The following is a 17,762-nucleotide window of genomic DNA, read 5'->3' on the forward strand; positions in this document are numbered from 1 at the left end:
CCATTCTGACCTTCCCTGCTTACAACAATCATGACAGAATAGAACAGGAAGACCTGCAGAAACTCGTGACTTTTTGGCCAGTAGGCCAAAGTAACATGAAGGGGAATGCGGGTGGGGGTGAGACCCAGCTTGATTCAGGAATTCTGAATGAGGAGCTTGAGCTCATTCTGCCCTTAGGGTAGATTCTAATTATTCCTGGAACACCATCACCCACTGTTGAATGAATGATACCTCACATCAATCACACAAAATAGATATACCCATATTATCCATAGTATGGATGAGAAAAATAAGATTCAGAGAAGTCAAGTAACCTACTCAAAGACACATAGCCAGTCAGTGCTAAAGCTGAACTGGCTGAACCCAGGTCTGTCCAACTGCCAGACCCACACTTTTCCACTCCACCAAGCTGTCTTCCTTACTAAGCGCCCAAAAATTTATGAGGGTAACACAAAGCTTTGGGGGGAGGATGCTTTGGACATCCACCAGAACCTTTCCCAGAACCCCGAGAAAGATGATTTTATTCAGAGACCTGACGGTAACTGCTTACAGTTATTAAACCATCTGCCTGAAAATCTAAATTCTAATTTGATCTCCATAGGCAGAAATTCCTCAGGGCACATGCAGTTCAAACTTAAGGGAGGGTCAGAAAAACAGAAGTCTTTCTATGATAGACTGTGTACAGAGCGGGCCCCACCAAGTCTTCCATCTATATGTGCAGGCACCTTTGCAATGTGACTTTGCCTCTCCTTCCATCAAGAGATAGAGTCTACCTTCCTAGCTCCTGAGTCTGGGCTAGCCTGAGACTTGCTTTAACGAAAAGAATACAGCAGAAGAGACACCATGTGACTTCTAGGCCTTGACTTCAAGAGGACTTGCAGCATCTGCTCTCATCCTCTTGGAACACTTCTGTCATCACCTAAAGAAACCCAGTCTGGTTTTCTGGTGGATGGAATGTCACAAGATGAACAGAGAGGTACCCAGCTGACAGCCAGCACCAACTGCCAGATGTGCACGTGAAGCCATCTTAGACCATCCAGCCCTAGTCAAGCTGCCAAACGACTACAGCTACATGAGCACCCAGAGGAGACCAGCAGAAGAACCACCCAGCTGATCCCAATCCAAATGGCTGACCCATACAATCATAAGTAAATCAACAGTTGTTCTAAGCCACTATGGTTTGGGCATTTTGTTACACAGCAACAGATAAGTGATACACATTCCCTTTGCCTTTGGGACGCCTTTCCTCACCTACTGCTCTCAGCAATTACCACCCCCACTCCCACCCCACCTATCCAGTGAGGAATCTCCTTTGGTTCTAAGCAAGCCCTGTGTAGGACTTCTCTCAGAGGTTCTTCCCAATAATCATTTTCATTCTGTGTATATTTCTGCAGTGTACCCAACAAGCCGAGCGCTGCGTTGGCAGGTGAAGGATTTTCATAACTGTGTAAGTTGAGGACTCTTCCCTCAATGAACTCACAGTATCACAGATGTCAATAACCCAAGCCCCAAAACAGCAGCAACACAAAGCAGAACGTGAGGTGCACAGTTGAGCTGGGTACCACAGCATGTGCCCATCGTGGGCAGAAGTGTGAATGAACGGGTAACATAGAGAAAAGTGGTTTAGGGTCCAATTTCTCAAATCACCTTACAGAGGATTACTCCAATGCACAAAGCCATCACTTCTGAGAGCAGGGGTGGCATAAAGAATGCGGGAACTGAGGAAGACCGTGAAGTATATTTCAGACAAGGCAACTGATGTGGCTCCTGCCCTGAGACTCTGCAGGCTCCAGGAAGCCCCAAGACTGGAGCCAGACTGCACATATAGTGTTGACTACATAAAGAAGAACCAAGCCCAAGAGTTTCACAAGGGCTCATAAAAATGGGAGAGGTTTAAAGACTGCTTTTATTGATGCACAACTTCTCTGCGTGTACTCAAGAGGAAAATGCCTCCTCTCATATATCAAGCTGTTGCTCCTGGTCAACAACTCCCTGTCGCCCTCTAAAAGAATTCCAAACTCCTTAACCTGACACTTAGGGGCTCTCCATGATCTTGCGCTAAAGTCAGATCTGGAATAAATTCTAATCCCAGCACTGTACCTTATTCACCCTGGGCAGGACACTCCACATCTCTGAGTCTGTTTCTTAATCTGTAAAACTGGGACTTTACACGCATAGATCACAGGGATGGTATGAAAAGTAAAATGACACAGGAAAGTGCCCCATATGGTCCCTGGCACACAGTAGATGTTAACTAAATGTAAAGTTCCTTCCCAATGGTTCGACATCTTCCATCACACATCCATCCAACAACTTCCATCACATGCAGGGAGGAGAGATTCCTTCAGAGAATGGTTTATGAGATGGCAGGGAGGATGTAAAGGTTCCTTGGGATAAAGGCATATCTTAAAGCTTGATGTGGTTGGTAAGGGACAAGAGTGATGGACTAGATCTCTGTGTCATTATTTTGTTTATTTTGGCTTTTTACTGCACAACCCAAGTACATCGACAGACAGCTAACCAAGGCTTTGCCAAGGAATTCTCTGAGAAGGGAACTCAAACGCTCTTGGTTAGGTTTTAACCACACCAGCCCTTCTCTCAGTCTTACACTTCATACCCAATGATGGGCACTCCATCTTGTGTTCAGAACAGTGGGCCTACAGGAGGACTGTTCCCACCTCTTTCTCCAGTTTCTTAGTGGAAAACACTCTCTAATGCTAATTTCCTTAGTCCCACTCCAGCAAGGCACCACTCCCACATCCAGGCCAACTAAGAGTCCCAGAGAGACTGGCTACCCCCTCCTCCCCTACCTGTTCCTGTATTGACAGGAAAGTCAGTCCACTGTTGGTCCTTCCCTGTCTCTCTCACATACAAATATACACTCATATTCTAGAGTAAGATGGGAAACTGAACTAACAGAACTAAATCTCCATCAGAGACCAATCAATACCATTGACTGGAGAGCACTTCACTGAATGTGAGGCACCAGGGAGCCATAGCGATCCTCCTCTCTTCCCCCTAAAAGTACACACACTGCCCTTCCAGCAATCCCTGGGATTCCACTGCACAGGTAGTTATGGATTATCCATAAACATCAACCCCCATGCAACCAGAGCCCACAGCTTGGGAAAAGCTACAGCTGCTAAAATGTCAACCTCTGGCTCAGGATTGAAGAGAAATAGGCTCCTTCATACCTGTAAGCCCTTGTCCTGTAGGGAGGACCTCCGTGATGCACTAAGCCAAACCCACCCCATCCCTACCCCATCATTCACGCAGCCCAGAGAGCCCACATGCTTATTAGTAAAGTGGAATGATTTCCAGTCCCCAAGCATGGACTGCCCATAGTTTCTCCATCACTCCCATCCAAGTCACAGCACTGACCCCTTATAAAGGGAATGCCAATAATTTGTTAAGTGATTCGACGTGCCAAGCCTTCTGCTTGGTTATTTACATACATGTTCGTCATTCATTCCTACAACATCCCTGCAATTAAGGCATTATTCCCATTTAATATATGAGTAAACTGAGGCTAACAGAGCCTGAGACAACACAGTCAATAAATAGGATTTGAATCAAAGTCAGTATAGCTCAAAGCCCATGACATTCTACCCAAGGGTCAACATTTAGAGTGGGACTCTCTTTGTATGTATTCTAAATATACCTGCCTTTGTTTGGAAGTTTGTGCTTTTGACATTGTTTCCCACAGCTCCCAGCACAGTGTCATGTGATTAGAGGTACTTTTGCCAGTGGTGACAAACGGGATTGTCTTCCAAATCATTCCCAGAGTCCTCTTCCATCAGAGGCCCACTGAGACCTAACCCTAACCAGAGGGGATGTGAATGCAGTCACCACATTCATCAAAAGTGCTGCCTTTTCTACAACACTACATTCTCATGACAAGAGCTAAGACCATGATGAAGAGACCTGAGAGGAAGCAGAGGGAATGCCAGACCAGGAGACACTGAGAGAGGGTAGACAAAGAGTCACCTTTTCTATGAGCTCACTCTTCACCTGGGAAAGAAGATGGCACCACTAAGCCTAGGGAGCCTCCCCCAGTTTTCGAACCTGGCTGAGCCCCTGAGCCAGGCATACTTCAAGACTCTAAGCACCACTCTTGGGGCTCCCTTAAAGCCAAGGCAAACACAGCTCTCTCCAGCAGAAGCCAGCTCTCCATGCCCTTCCCTGACCTCTCCCACATTCTCTCCAACTCAGCTTAGACAAGGTAGAGAATCAGTTGCCAATGGCAACCAAACCCCACTGCTTCGGATCAACTTCACTTTGATTGGCTTGGAGGGATGGAAGCCAAGGAGAGGCCAGGACCAAGTGCTTTGTGTCTAATGCACTCACTTAACAATCATCATGTCTCAGACTCATGCAACTCTTCAACTTTTTGAGGGCTTTCCAGTATCATCTCGTCATCTCTCGCTCCAATTCTTGAGGTAAATGACAATGTCCGCAAGCAGACAGAAACTCCTTGCAGTGGTTTTGTCCCTCTCTACCAGCCTCAGCACCTTTGGAGACCAAAAGACGTTCAGCAGAGGAAGGGCAGGAATACAATCCTTTCAATACAAAGCCACAGAATCACTCAGCCTTAGAGATGGATGGCGCCTTAGCAGTTCTCTACCTCCACATCTCTTATCTGTAGCAAGGGTGCCCTATAAAACCAGCGCTGTCTGGCAGAACTTTCTGTGATGATGGAAATGCACATATCTGCTCTAATACAGTCCCCACTAGCCACACGTGGTTATTGGTCACTTGAAATGTAGCTAACGCAACTGAGAAGCTGAATTTTTTCTTTTATTTTAATTTTAACTAATTTTAACGTTAACAGGCACATTTTATGTGTCTACCTATTGGACAATGCAACTCTATAGCATCCCAACCACATCTCACTGTGATGGTAATTTACTACCTGAATTTGCTGTGTGGTGTCCCACAGACCAAAGAATGTCATGGAATTCTACACAGAAGATACTTGGCAGATGTGTTGAAAGAATCACATGATGAAATTCTAACTGGATTGGCTGTTGCCTACAGTTTGGATGTTGATCAATTCAATAAGAAAATGCTTATGAATTCTTACAGATGGAGCAGGTTGGAAACAGAGAGCTGGTGAAGACCATCTAGCTCAACCCCTTCATTTCACAGATGGGAAAACAGACTTGCTACCCCTTTCTCCTCAGATTGCACCTGACAGATCCTGGGTTCTCTAGGGAGCCCAGTGCTGTTCCATACTTGCTCCCAAGGTTTCTGACAACCTTCCTAATTATTCTCTACCTCTAGGTATCCCAAGGCAAGAGCCAAGCCAGGGAGAAGAAATTACAACTGTCATCATCACCATCAATGACCAGAGGCTCCTCCTCAACAATTTCACAAGGGCTCATGGGTCAGGGTCAACTGCAAGGAAAGAGCTAAGGGAGCCCCGGGCCCAGACTCTCAATGCAGTGCTCTGCGGTTCCTCTCTCGTTGCTGCCCACCCTCCATCTTCACTTGTCCAGCCACCTATTTGGAAAGCTCTCTGATTAGACGTTCAAAAAAACATCTGTTTCCTCCTCATATTAGTTCAGAGCAGTGGTCTCAGTTTAAATTGGGGGCTTCTAGGCCAAATTAGTTCCCAGAGGAATCTCTTTCCCTTTGTTATTTGCTGAATGGATCCCTGGAGAGAAGGAGTCCCCATTGGTATGAGTCCTAGAAATGAAGGTTTTGAAGTTATAGAGAGACAGAATCCAATTTTCTTGTAAAAAGAAAAATATATTTGCTTTCTCTGTTTTTTTTTAAACTGAAAATTAAGAAGAATGCAAATGTATCTCAGCCTAATTTTTATTAGTGTTATTTAGAGACCTTTGGTCATGCTGTTAGGGAGAAACATCTGTGACATATAACTATTCATTCATCAAACCCTTATTGAACACCTTCTTTCCAGTTACATGCAAGGCATAGCATTATCTTCTAGGAGAGACAACACTCTCCAGTCAATATTTATCGAGCCGCTAACTAGACAGAGAAAGTGACTATCTTCACAGAACTTACACTCCAGTAATGGGAGGCCTTCCATAATCATGAAAGATTAAAACAAAAATATCATTTCAGATGGCGTGAGTCCTAAAAGAATGTAAAAGCAGTAGGACAGAGCAGGACAGAGGGGGCAGGGGATACGCCACCTGGGTTAGGAAGCTCAGGAAAGGCCGCTTTAAGGAAATGACATTTGAGCTCAGGCCTGAATGTTGGGAAGGAGGCAAATGAGAAGATGATGGAAGATGTCCCAGGTTGAGGGAACAACAGGTGCAAAGGCCCTGAGATGGGAACAAGCTTAACATGGTTTAGGAACAGAAGACTGGTAAGGCTGGAGTGAAGTGAACAAGTGGGAAGTGGTAGGAGAAGAGGTCTGCGAAAAAGGCAGCTTCAGATTATGCAGGGCCTTATAGGCCAAGGGAAGAGGTGTGGACGTTATTCCTAATACAATGGGGAGACACCGGGGGGGGGGGGGTGTTAAGCATGAGAGATGATCCAATTTATGAATATAAACACATACGATCATGGATAAAATATTTATAATACAGGAATATAGGATGGCAAAGCAGGCCATTACGAAGTATCGTAGGAACTATGCTGACAAAAAAACTTGCTCTGCAGGGAGGGGGTCAAGACAGACTAGGCCTCTTAGGGCAACAGCATCCCAAGCCATACAGCAGATGCAAAGGTGTGGAAGTGTGAAACCACACGTGTGAACTATGATGGCACATTGGTGGTCAGCACGAAGGTGAGTAGGTATGAGCCACACACGGGAGGCCTTATACGCCAACCTCAGGAACTGAATTTATTTTGCAGGTTCTTAACTTAGCTCTTAAAATACTGGTACCCAGCCCCATACCAGACCAATTAGATCAGAACTTTAGAGGTGGGATGGCAGGCACTGATATATTTAAAAGCTTTCTGGGTGATGCTAATACACAAGTAGGGTTGAGAACCACCACTGTAGGCAATGATTGACGGGCCCTGAAGGGTTTGAGACAAGCAGTAACAATTATTTATTTTCCATAACAAATTTGTTTTTCTAGAGATTACATTTTAGAATACAGTATTTTTAAAGTATAATATATTCAGGCAATGATGACTAATTAATTACCTAAATTTGCATTTTAAAGTTTTGAACATTGTAGCAAATAGAGTCACAAGTTTCCATTCCTCCTGATCTCCAGCTCTTACGACAGTTGATGAGAAATTCAGAAATTTCCAAACAGAAGAAACCATCAGCAACACAGAGTTGATAGATTTTAGAGCCAGAAGGGTACTCCAGAGAGCCCCCTAATTTGACAGATACAAAAAGAGAGGTGCCATGACAAGGTCAAGGTTACTTGGGGTCAGCAGCAAAGACAGAACTGGAACCCAAGCTCTCTCCCCACACCATGCCACTGCTTGTTCATTACTCAAGTAAGAAATGCCATCCTAAAGTCTGGATTGGCATTTTTCACAATATTAAGTAAATTGTGAAAGAGCATTAATTTTACAAGAGAAATACAAAAGAGGAAAAGTATGGAAAATAAAAGTTCAAACTAATCAGTTTTTGGCAAAAGAACTTTATTTTTCAGGTTATCCCCTTGGTTAATAACCTCTAATGTTACTGCTTCTTCTGATGCTTTATTTTGATATTTCTGTAGGCTTCCGTAAACTGAGAATTTGTTCAAAGTAAGACAAGTTTTCTACAGGTTAGTAATTCTGGTTCCAGGCACCTATTTCAAGATGTAGACCCACATTTTTCTCCAGCCTGCAGAAGATAGAAGAGTTTGTTTGAAGCAAGAGATGCAGAGACCAGGTCCTTTCCCCACGCTGCAGGATGCTTTTGCAGGACAGAATCCCTTGCTCTATGTTAGAATCAAGACACCTGAGGATCTTTTGAGTCTATATTTGGAAATACCGTTCCCACACCGAAGGCTGAAATATGCTGCATATTTTATAGGTGTGCCAGGCAAATGTAGCCGCAGTGCCACCTGTGTTTATACTGCCATCTTTGAGCTCAAGATCCAAGATTCATGCAGCAGCAATGGCCAGCCATGTGGTTCTTCTCCATCTCTTGATGATGTCTTTCACTTTACATTCCTCTGGACAAGTTGGAGGAAGTGTGCTGAGATTTTAAACGCCAGCTGAGTTTATCTGAAACAGAGGTAAGGGATGTCTCAGCCAAGGTCACTGTCCGATGTGGACACAGTGACAGCCATAGAAACTGACTTTGTACATTAAGTGTGTGAGTTCTGCAGTGAATCCAAAATGCAGTCCTTCTTGCTGCTCAGAATGACCACAGAAGAGACTGGGTTCAAGCTGGACTGTGCGCCAGCCATGAAAGCTCTGACCATGCCCAGCAGGGGCATATGTTGCAACTGAGTCAACAGAAATAGTGGCTTGGCCAAGGCTTGGTCATGCAGAGATGGAAGCAAATCCTCAGACTTTAAAAATCAGTTAGGTGGCCCAGAAGCAAGACTACATAAAGGGAAGCTCGAGGGAAGAGCAGAGCTTGGAAATTGGTTCAGGGCACGCCTATAGGTGAAAAATATGAGGTCCATGGCCAAGGGCAACCCTACCCAAGAATGGTCACTTCTGACTTTAAAGGGACCAAGCTCATCAGAACAGTCCATTGGTGTGCTTTCTTCAAGCAAAATCCTCTGAAATTGTCTCAAGATCTCAAAATAGACCCAGAACTCTACCACTGTCTGGAAAAGAGATAACGGCTCCCAGGACTGGGTTATCTTTCTAAACTGTGAAACTGTACTTTATAGTCCTTTAAGATTCTCAGATATTACTTTCTTGAATAACTTATTTATATTGTTTTAAACTCGCAAAAGGACATCAATACTCTACTTTATCTAGTTTTCTCTACAGCCTTTCAGTGTCTTTTACAGACACATCCAATTTTTTCAATCCCTGAGTAAAGGTCCTAAAATAGTTCATTGTCCTGTTGCAATATTTATACATTTTTTATTCTACCTTTATCTCATTTCTTTCTACTTCTTATGCAGCTCCAATTCTAGAACCTATTAAGTGTCTTAGAACCTATTCTGCTCTCCTCTCTATTTCCTGGAGTGCATCCAACTTATAAACATCTATAAAGAACATCAACAAAATATATATTTTTATGTCATCAACAGATGTAGGCTACAAGATGCATGCCCTAATGCGCATTAAATGAAGACATTTTTCCCACACTGCTTTCACATCACTTGCAAAGTGATTTGTCAAAACAAATACTTTACCACCTCTTCTCTGTAAGACTTCCTATACTCCATACATGGTGGTTCCCTTCTATATTTAATGCTTTTGGAAACACAAAAGCTGGTTCAAGAGTCATTATCATGGAATCCATGGCTCCTTCCTCTGTGTGAGTGATCAGCCATCCATCATTAAGTCCCACAGGAGCTGCCTGCTCTTCACAGATGCTTCCATTCTCCATTCACATCCTCACTCTGAAGAGGTTTGCCAAGAGAGTCTTCTGGATCCAGGGCTGGTGCACACATGAAACTTAGCCAACGTCCACTTTCAGGCACTCATATCAGCATGCTAGCAGAACATAGTGCTCCTTTTTTTTTTTTTTTACCCTTCTTATCTTCAAATGTCATCTTATTATGATGTGTTTTGAATATAGCTAGGGGGACTGTGGATAGCTGTCATTTGTCCCTGTATGGTCCTAGTGAGGATGCTGTGATTTCAGAAACAGCAGCAGCAGGAACCAGGGAATTGGAGAGCTAGAAGGAGGTACTGGTACCACCATCAGGCACCTGCTCTCATTCGTGAAGAATTGTTTGATGCAGCAGACATGTCTCACACAGGAAGATGCATGCTTCTTTCCTTGGTGGAATCTGGAAGTCATGCTGCTGCTTCTCTGGAATAACCTGCAGTGAGGGAAGGACTTCATGTGCAGGAAGGAGGTTCCATTGTGCTAAAGAGAAAAAGGACAAAACCGTAGTTAGTGCCTGTCTACTTTCTAGAGACTCTTCTCCATCATACATACTTCTGAAAATAGCCCCTTCAGAGGGCACTAAGCAGTATTCCAGCTCTGAAGGCCCCACCTCAGGAGTAAGACTGGGTGTTTGACTTTGCTCAGAGCATGGATTCACAATAATTCAAATATTATTTACATACATTACAGAAATATGCCACTGGAGCTAAAACAGACTATAATATTCAGAGTTCGAATAAATTTAAACTCTTACCTTTTAGCAAGGAGATATCTCGTTTTCCTTTGTGAATCTCAAAGTGAAGGGCCACAAGGAGCTGATATCCAACTTCCTTCCAACTTCTACACCTTCATGCTCGCTCTTAGTCCTGCCTCTCCTGAGCACGTAAGGCAGGGAGCTCCTTGTTTTATAATCTCCACAGGTTCCAGTGAGCATCCACTCCACCCAGACTTTTAAGGCCTAGTTAGGAGGACTGGAACTTGTCCTCCAACCTGTGGAGCAAAATTCAACAAGAAGAAGCCCACAGGAAGGCACTGATGTTTTCCTACCTCCCTCCCCTCTTAGCAAACTGGCTGCCTGCCCTGAAGGCAGAAACACACAGAGCCATCACATTTGAGAGCTGTGCCTGGCTCTGCGCATGACTCAAAATCACCCAGCACCATGGGCAGTTCCACATCAAACAGAGTTCTGCATCATTTTCAGAGATGATTTGGAGGAGGCACAATGTAGGTTTCAATATTTGAATAGGAAACGTTAGACATTTTACTTCATGCTAAAATGAAACAATTTCTCAATCAAAAAGATGTCCATCCTTCAGCCCCTTTCTGAGTTATTTTCTGGGCCTTCAGCCTATGGGGCACCCTCAGAAATGGTGAGGTCATCAGGCAGTATTTATGCCTGTGGTTCTGATCTTCAGAAGCCACTTGGAGCTAGAGAAAGGAGAAAATTGGGAGGTGGTCCTGTGAGGCTTGGATGTAGATGGCCATGGGCCTGCAGAATGAAATGCTCTGGGAGGTGTACAAATAGCTCTTACTTTTGGGAGCAAAGTCTGAGGCAGAGGATCAGGGTCCGGGATAGCACGGGACATGTTTGGTGAAGGGCATGAGGCCACACGAGACTCATGGTTCTGTCCTATAGACGCAAATCCATTTCTACCCTGACCTGCTGGGATAAAGAGTAAGCTGGGAAGAAAAGAGAAGAAACAGGAAAGAGTAGTGCTGAGGAGGGAGCATAAGCTTGGGGACAGAGGTAGGGCTGGCAAGGTGACCTCAGATCTTACTTTATTAAGTACAGTTTACAGTTCATTTCAATTCCAATTATTGTGATCTAATTTGCTCTTTCCCAAAGGAATTTCTAGAGCCATCCAAAAATAATAACAATAATATATTGTGTTCATTGAGTCCTAGTAAACAGGGCTAATTCCTCACATATTTACAAGATAGTAAATATGAGCATTCACCATAAAGTGCAATAATCACCCTGTACCACCCAGAGTGTCAAACTTACTTGAATACCAGCTTTGTTCAGTATCTGCATTACTTTGTTTAGGGGGAGGAAGTGCTTGTAATTTTTTTTATTGTGGTAAAATATACATAACATAAAATTTAGCACTTTAACCATTTTCAAGTGTACAGTTCAGGGGCATTAAGTACATTCACATTGTTGTACAGCCATCACCATCATCCACTTCGAGAACTTTTTCATCACCTTAAAACGAAACCTGCATTACTTTTCACACAGTCTGTGAGCCACCCCAGAACCCCAAAGGATGAGGACACACCTACCTTCCTGTTCAGTCCTGGGGAGGACTCTAAGACACAATATTATACAGCATTTTAAGGTTCACAAAGTGTTTCTCCTCAATGCTCACATCAACCTCATAAGCCTCTGGTAAAAGGAAGAAGACCAAGGCTCGGAAAGGGGGACAGATTGGCTCAAATAGGACAGCGACGATGGGTGGAAGGGGGCTAGGCTCCCAGTGAGCATCCCATACCCCTCACCACCTCTAATGCGGAGAAGGGGGAAGTGAGAAGGCTCTGCAGTGATGCCTAGAGTCATCCTCCAAGGGCCAGAGCTTTATGGGATTCTCACTGCTTTGGGGACAGAGAGCCAGAGCTGCCTGGTAGCCCAGGAGAAGAAGGCAGTTCTCTGATACACCACTCACCGTAAAAGCCAACGTGGGTTGTTTAGCACCTCCTCTCCTTTCTCACTTGTATCAATGCAAACCCACATCCCATCTACTTCATCACAAATCACTGTGACATACTCCTCGTCACCCCTCTTCTTGTCCTCTTCCCAGCACACACCTCCTCTGTTCTATGATCATTTTAACCAGATTTCTTCTGCATAAAAATGAAGGCAACCAAGAGATTCTGCCTGGTGTGATTTCTCCTTCCCACAACTCATAGGGATGGCTCTGCCCATGACCTCCCATCATGCTCAGGATGCCCCAAGTGCTTCACAGGCCACCTCCATCCAGATGACCAGGAGTTTCTGAGAGTGAATTTGCCCCTCTGTAGTTCCTGGCAAAACTGCATCCCAAACAAGTGCAGACTTCTTACCACAGTTAGACCCATGATGCTGGTGGCAGTACCGCACACACACCGATACACCATCATCCAAGAATCTGACTCCCTGAATTCCAGATATATATGCCACAAATGCACAATGAACCCCACTGTATTCATTCACTAGGGCTGCCACAACAAATCACCACTAACTGGACGGCTTAAAGCAACAGAAATTTATTCTCTCACAGTTCAGGCCTGAAGTCCAAAATCAAGGTGTCGGCCCCTGAAGACTCTAGGGAAGAATCCTTCCTTGCCTCTTCCCAGCTTCTGGTGGCTCCCGGAAATCCTTGGCCTCCTGGGCTTGTAGCTGCATCACTCATGTCTGCCTCCACCTTGACACGGCCTTCTTCTCCATGTATCCTCCGCTCTTCTTATAAAGACAGCAGTCATTGGACTTGGGGTTGCCCCTAATCCAGTATGACCCCATCTTACCCTAACTAATTACATCTGCAAAGGCCCCATTTCCAAATAAGGTCACATCCTGAGGTTTCAGGTAGATGTGAAATTTCAGAGAACACTTAACTCAACCGAGGACCCCTACCTTCCTTCTCCAAGGTGTGTTAAATCCAATTTCCTGTTTTGTTTTGTTTGCCTCTAGTATCTGCTCCATTTCAATCCTACTCTTGACCACTGCCTTGTTGGAACCTTTCTGAGGCACCTGCCACCATTCCCCCTACCCCATTAAACATCTCCAGACCTCACTTTAAAATGGGGGTATGAGCACTAGGTCAAGAAGGAAATAATACTAAGTTGCCCAGAGAGTGTTCACTATTTCAAGTATGCAACTCTCCCCATTCACCCAAGAAGGAGTGTGTGCTCATCTCACACTCAGCATTGCACTGGGGGTTACAGGGGTTCTGCCCTCAGGGGCCTAGTCACACATTAGAGAAATGGGCTATTGCATAGCTAGATGAACAGAGAAGGTAAAACAGCCAGGAACTGAAGGAGGGAGTGCATTTGAGCAGGTGGAGGAGAAGACATGGGGACAGCATGGGAAAAGGCATGGAGGTACACATAAGCCTGGGATTTTCAGGGGACTGTGAGCAGACCCCATGTGACTAGATAATGGGCTTCACTGCAGAAGGTAGGCTAGATCAGTGATAAGGTTGTAAAGGCAACTGTTTGTGGATGTGCACCTGATCCTGTAGGGCCTTGAGTCCAGGCCAAGAGGACCCATTAAGGGTTTCTAAGCAATTGGGGAGTTTGGCTAAGTAGTGTTCAGGGAAGCCAGATCTAGTTGGGTGTGCATGATCGACTGTGGGGAGTAGAGAGGTGGCAAAATAGCCCTGGCTGGGAGCCCAGTTAAGAAGACAAGCTCCAGGGCCAGAGCTTTATTCTTCCACTATCAGTGAATCCCCATCCATCGCAGTAACCTTCCGTCAGACTCTGCAATCAATGCAGCCATCTCGACATGGCTGGGGGCGGGGCACCCTGGCTGGCCTCCAGCCCTCCCTTCCCATTAACGTGATGAGTCGCAGAGGGCATGTCAGGGAGAGCTTTCAGCGAATTCCAGGAATGGAGATCCCCTTTGGACAAAAATCCCCCAAGAGGAGCTCAGGAGTGCTTTGCAAATCAACACACGAACGCCTCTTACGGACAATGGCCTGTTGAGAGAGGACTGAATCACCGCATCAGCTCAGATCTGGCTGCACTTCCGTAAGACCGGCGCTGGCATCTAGGAGGTAATGAAGTGACCCCCAGCTCAGGCACTGCTTTGCCCTGGAGGCCACCAGATGAGTGATTATCATCTCTCCATTAGATGGGGAGTCTCCTGGAAAGAGCGGGCTGTCTTTCCATAAGGCTCTATCAGGATCCTTCCAGTCACCAGATACAAAACCCAGGGCAGACACAAAGCCCAGGGGAGGCTGTAACACTCTCCCACCTTCTCCATACTCCTCATTCACCCACAAACTCCCCTACTTGGGACCTTAAGGAGCAGAGTGGGCGTGGAGGTAACACAGACAGGGCAGGAGCACGCCCAGAGTGTGGCAGGCAGAACAATTTCTGAAGTCCACAAACCACATCTCTGAGCCTCTTCTCTTGCCTTAGGCCTTCCTGGAGAAATATGAGCAGAAGGGGAGCTCCAAGGAGGAGGAGGACGGCTGACTCCTTTGATTTCCCTTCACCTTAAGAAAAGCTTAGTACACTATCACAGGAAGCTCCCACAGGCCACCCTTGCCTGAGCATAGACCAGCCGGGAGCAACAGGCCTCAGGAAAGAGCCTGGGGCAGGGACATGCGCAGGGGAAAAGGGCAGACACGGAATTTCCTGAATGCTGCTAAGGCAAAGGGGAGAAAAGGCACACTCTGCACTCCCACCTTTAGTGAACTGGAAGTTCAAGCTCCATCAGAAATAGATGGTACACTGGACAGCAGTCCACAGGAAAATAACCCTCCTCCAGATTGTTTTCCCTTTTTAACCAATCAATCTAATTTGAAAGACATAACAACTTCCACCCCCTTTATTCTGAAGGAAGATGCAAATGGGTGATCTATCTGAACTAAAATTAAACTCCCTCTGTGTGTAACTTCTTGGTGGCACTCATGTATTGAATCTGACTCACATTTGATGTGGAACGGTTTTATTAACATAACTACTTATCCCAGCCCACTCCCACTGGGATTCATGGCTCTTGCCCAAGGTATGTTTTGGCTATTTCCATGTTACCTTAAGTCCTGGCAGGAATTAATGCTTCATGACAAGCACATTGACAGACTCTATGAGAAATTCCTGGCTGTCTTTGGGTAATAAGTATGAAGCAAAACTGGAAGTGAGAAGCAGCCTGGTCTACACAAGCAAAGACCCCGAGACTGGGGGGTCTGGAGACCGGGGATTTTATCACACCCACTATCTGCGTGATCCAGCCACCTGCCTCCTCGGGGTCTCCGTCCTCAGCTGTAGAATGAGATTGCTGGCCTCACACAATTCTCAGTTCTCTTCCAGCTCTGACTTCCTGTGATTGTAAAAGACATTTAAAAATATCTCCAGAGAGAGATCTCACAATATTATTTAGTTATGAGAAGATTGGACAAATGATATCTAATGTCCCTGGGTTCTGAAAGTCTGCTATTCTATTATATACAATGGTTTTTAAATGTACAAAGACTAATAAAAAAAATTTTAAACAAACAAAACAGAAGAGTCTTTTTTAAATGCCCATTTTAAAAGAACAGAAGTTAAAAGGCCTCAAATAAAATCTCTAGCCATCTGTGCACACATAGAGACAATGGGTGGATGAGATCAAAACTATACAGCATCTGGAGCGGCAAAGACTTGTGGTGATTAGGACTCTTTGCAGACTGAAATAAGACATGACAATTATGGGGACTTTATACCACAGTCCTAGCTCCATGTCACTGTTACACCTTTGCCATTAGGCACAGGGGGAACCCAGGATCTCAACATGTGGGTGGCATTATATGAAAAAGATTAATTCTCTCTTGACAAGGGCACTGCTCTGTCCCCAGCTTGATGCAGACCCTGGGGCAGCATAGTAGCATCATGATACTTAAGAACTTGCAGAAGGCAACTGGAGCTTCAGCAGGTACCTAGTTTGAATGTCACTATAAAAACCTGCCATCCAAGTTGGAGTCGTCCTGGCTAACAGGCCATAGATTAGCTGAAGTCACAATGGAGGTACAAAGCGGGCCACAATACAGGGCCAGGCAGGTGAGATTCATCACCAAATACTCAGCTAAGTCTAGCCATGGCAGGGGACAGGGATGGGCAAGAGCTAAGGTCAGGTGATGAAGCATCAGTAAGGTTTTTGTCAGGCCCCAAATTTAAGTGAGACTGTCATCTAACACAGTCAGAAGTAAACTAAGCCCTCAAGGGCTGGGAATAGGTTTTGAGTTCTAGAATACAGAAGGTGCTCAACTGTACTTGTTGCCCAAATGGAAACTTACAAAGAAGCTACTGCTCCATTGTTTGCTGAATAATATTTCCCATTCATGATAGCTCAGACTTCTAGGTCAGCCCTAAGAGAGGGGAAGAGGGATGAGGGGTAATTCTCTAAGATGAAAGGTACCTGGACCAGGTCCATGCCCAAGGAGGGTGGACTGCACTTCACCAACCACCCTGGGGATCACTGACGGAAAGGAGCTGTATTATCTGGATGGGTTGGGAATTTGCCAGAGAGCCAAAATCCTCCATAGTTTAAGTTGGGTGAGCTCTTGGAAAAGGGGTGCTCATCCACTTGAGGAAACACCTCTTAGCAGTACTCCAGACCCATTTCCCTTAGGATCTTAGAAAACATGAAAGATTTCAGGTTGCTGGAAGTGTTTGGACACAAACCAAAGGCCCTCCACAAAGCAACTAAAATAAGCAAGCAATTAGAGGCTCTGGGTGTCTAATTCCTGAACACGCAGATCAGGCAGATGTGATGAACCCCAAGAATAGGCACCAGCTAGGCCTTTTTCCAGAGAAAGCATTCCCTTATGATGAGGAGAACTGGCACTAGACAAAGTAGTAATTATTTTCAATTGAATCTTGTGAGAAATTGTATTTAATTGGAAACTAGGTATTGCATTCCTTTAAATTCCACTTTTTATGATACATCCGTCTTCTAATAGAAGGGACACTAAACCAATTCATATTATGATTCCATCTAAGTTATTTTATTTGGAGAAGCATATCTAAATACAGTCTGTGAGTCAAAGGGTTTTATATCTGGAAACTTTCTGGACCGCTGATCTTGCCCTGGCCTCTCTTATTCAGCTATGCCTGCGCCAAGGGTCTAGTTAGCAACTTATTCAACACATCAAACCCAAGGTGGTACCAACTACTTGGTGGCACCTTCAAATTTTAATGCATAGAAACAAAGCCACACATATATGGTCACTTTATTTATGACAAAGTGCTGTAGAGAAAGGATGGTTTTTTCAACAAACGACTCAAGTCAATTGGATGGCAAAACGGGGGAAAAAAAGAATGTTTTCCTCATCATACACAAGAAGCACTTCCAAATGGATTACTGATCTAAATGTGAAAAGTAAAACAATAAAGCTTTCAGTAAAAAAAATAGAATAGACAAAGATTTTTTAAACAGGACACAAAAAGCACTAACTATAAAAGAAAAAATGTGATAGACTAAACTATATTAAAATTAATAACTTATGTTCATCAAAATACACCATAAAGAGGACGAACAGGCATATGATAGACTGGAAGAAGATATTCACAATACATATATTCCAAGGACTCATATCCAGAATACATAAAGAACTCTTAAAAAGCAGAAAATTCA

At 44.6% G+C, this 17,762-nt stretch overlaps 1 protein-coding gene and 1 long non-coding RNA gene across 39 annotated transcripts in view; both read right to left on the reverse strand.

Moving 5' to 3' along the window:
• KALRN (kalirin RhoGEF kinase) overlaps positions 1–17,762 on the reverse strand; it is a 635,442-nt gene that overhangs the window by 503,116 nt on the left and 114,564 nt on the right. The window lies entirely within an intron of this gene.
• LOC139077125 (uncharacterized) lies at positions 7,005–10,438 on the reverse strand. Its single transcript, XR_011529442.1, has 2 exons — positions 10,203–10,438; positions 7,005–9,928 (listed from the first exon to the last, which is right to left on the reverse strand). It is a non-coding gene; the product is annotated as an uncharacterized lncRNA (long non-coding RNA).

Source organism: Equus przewalskii, chromosome 18 (assembly GCF_037783145.1).
Source record: "Equus przewalskii isolate Varuska chromosome 18, EquPr2, whole genome shotgun sequence".
Taxonomy (NCBI): Eukaryota; Metazoa; Chordata; class Mammalia; order Perissodactyla; family Equidae; genus Equus; species Equus przewalskii.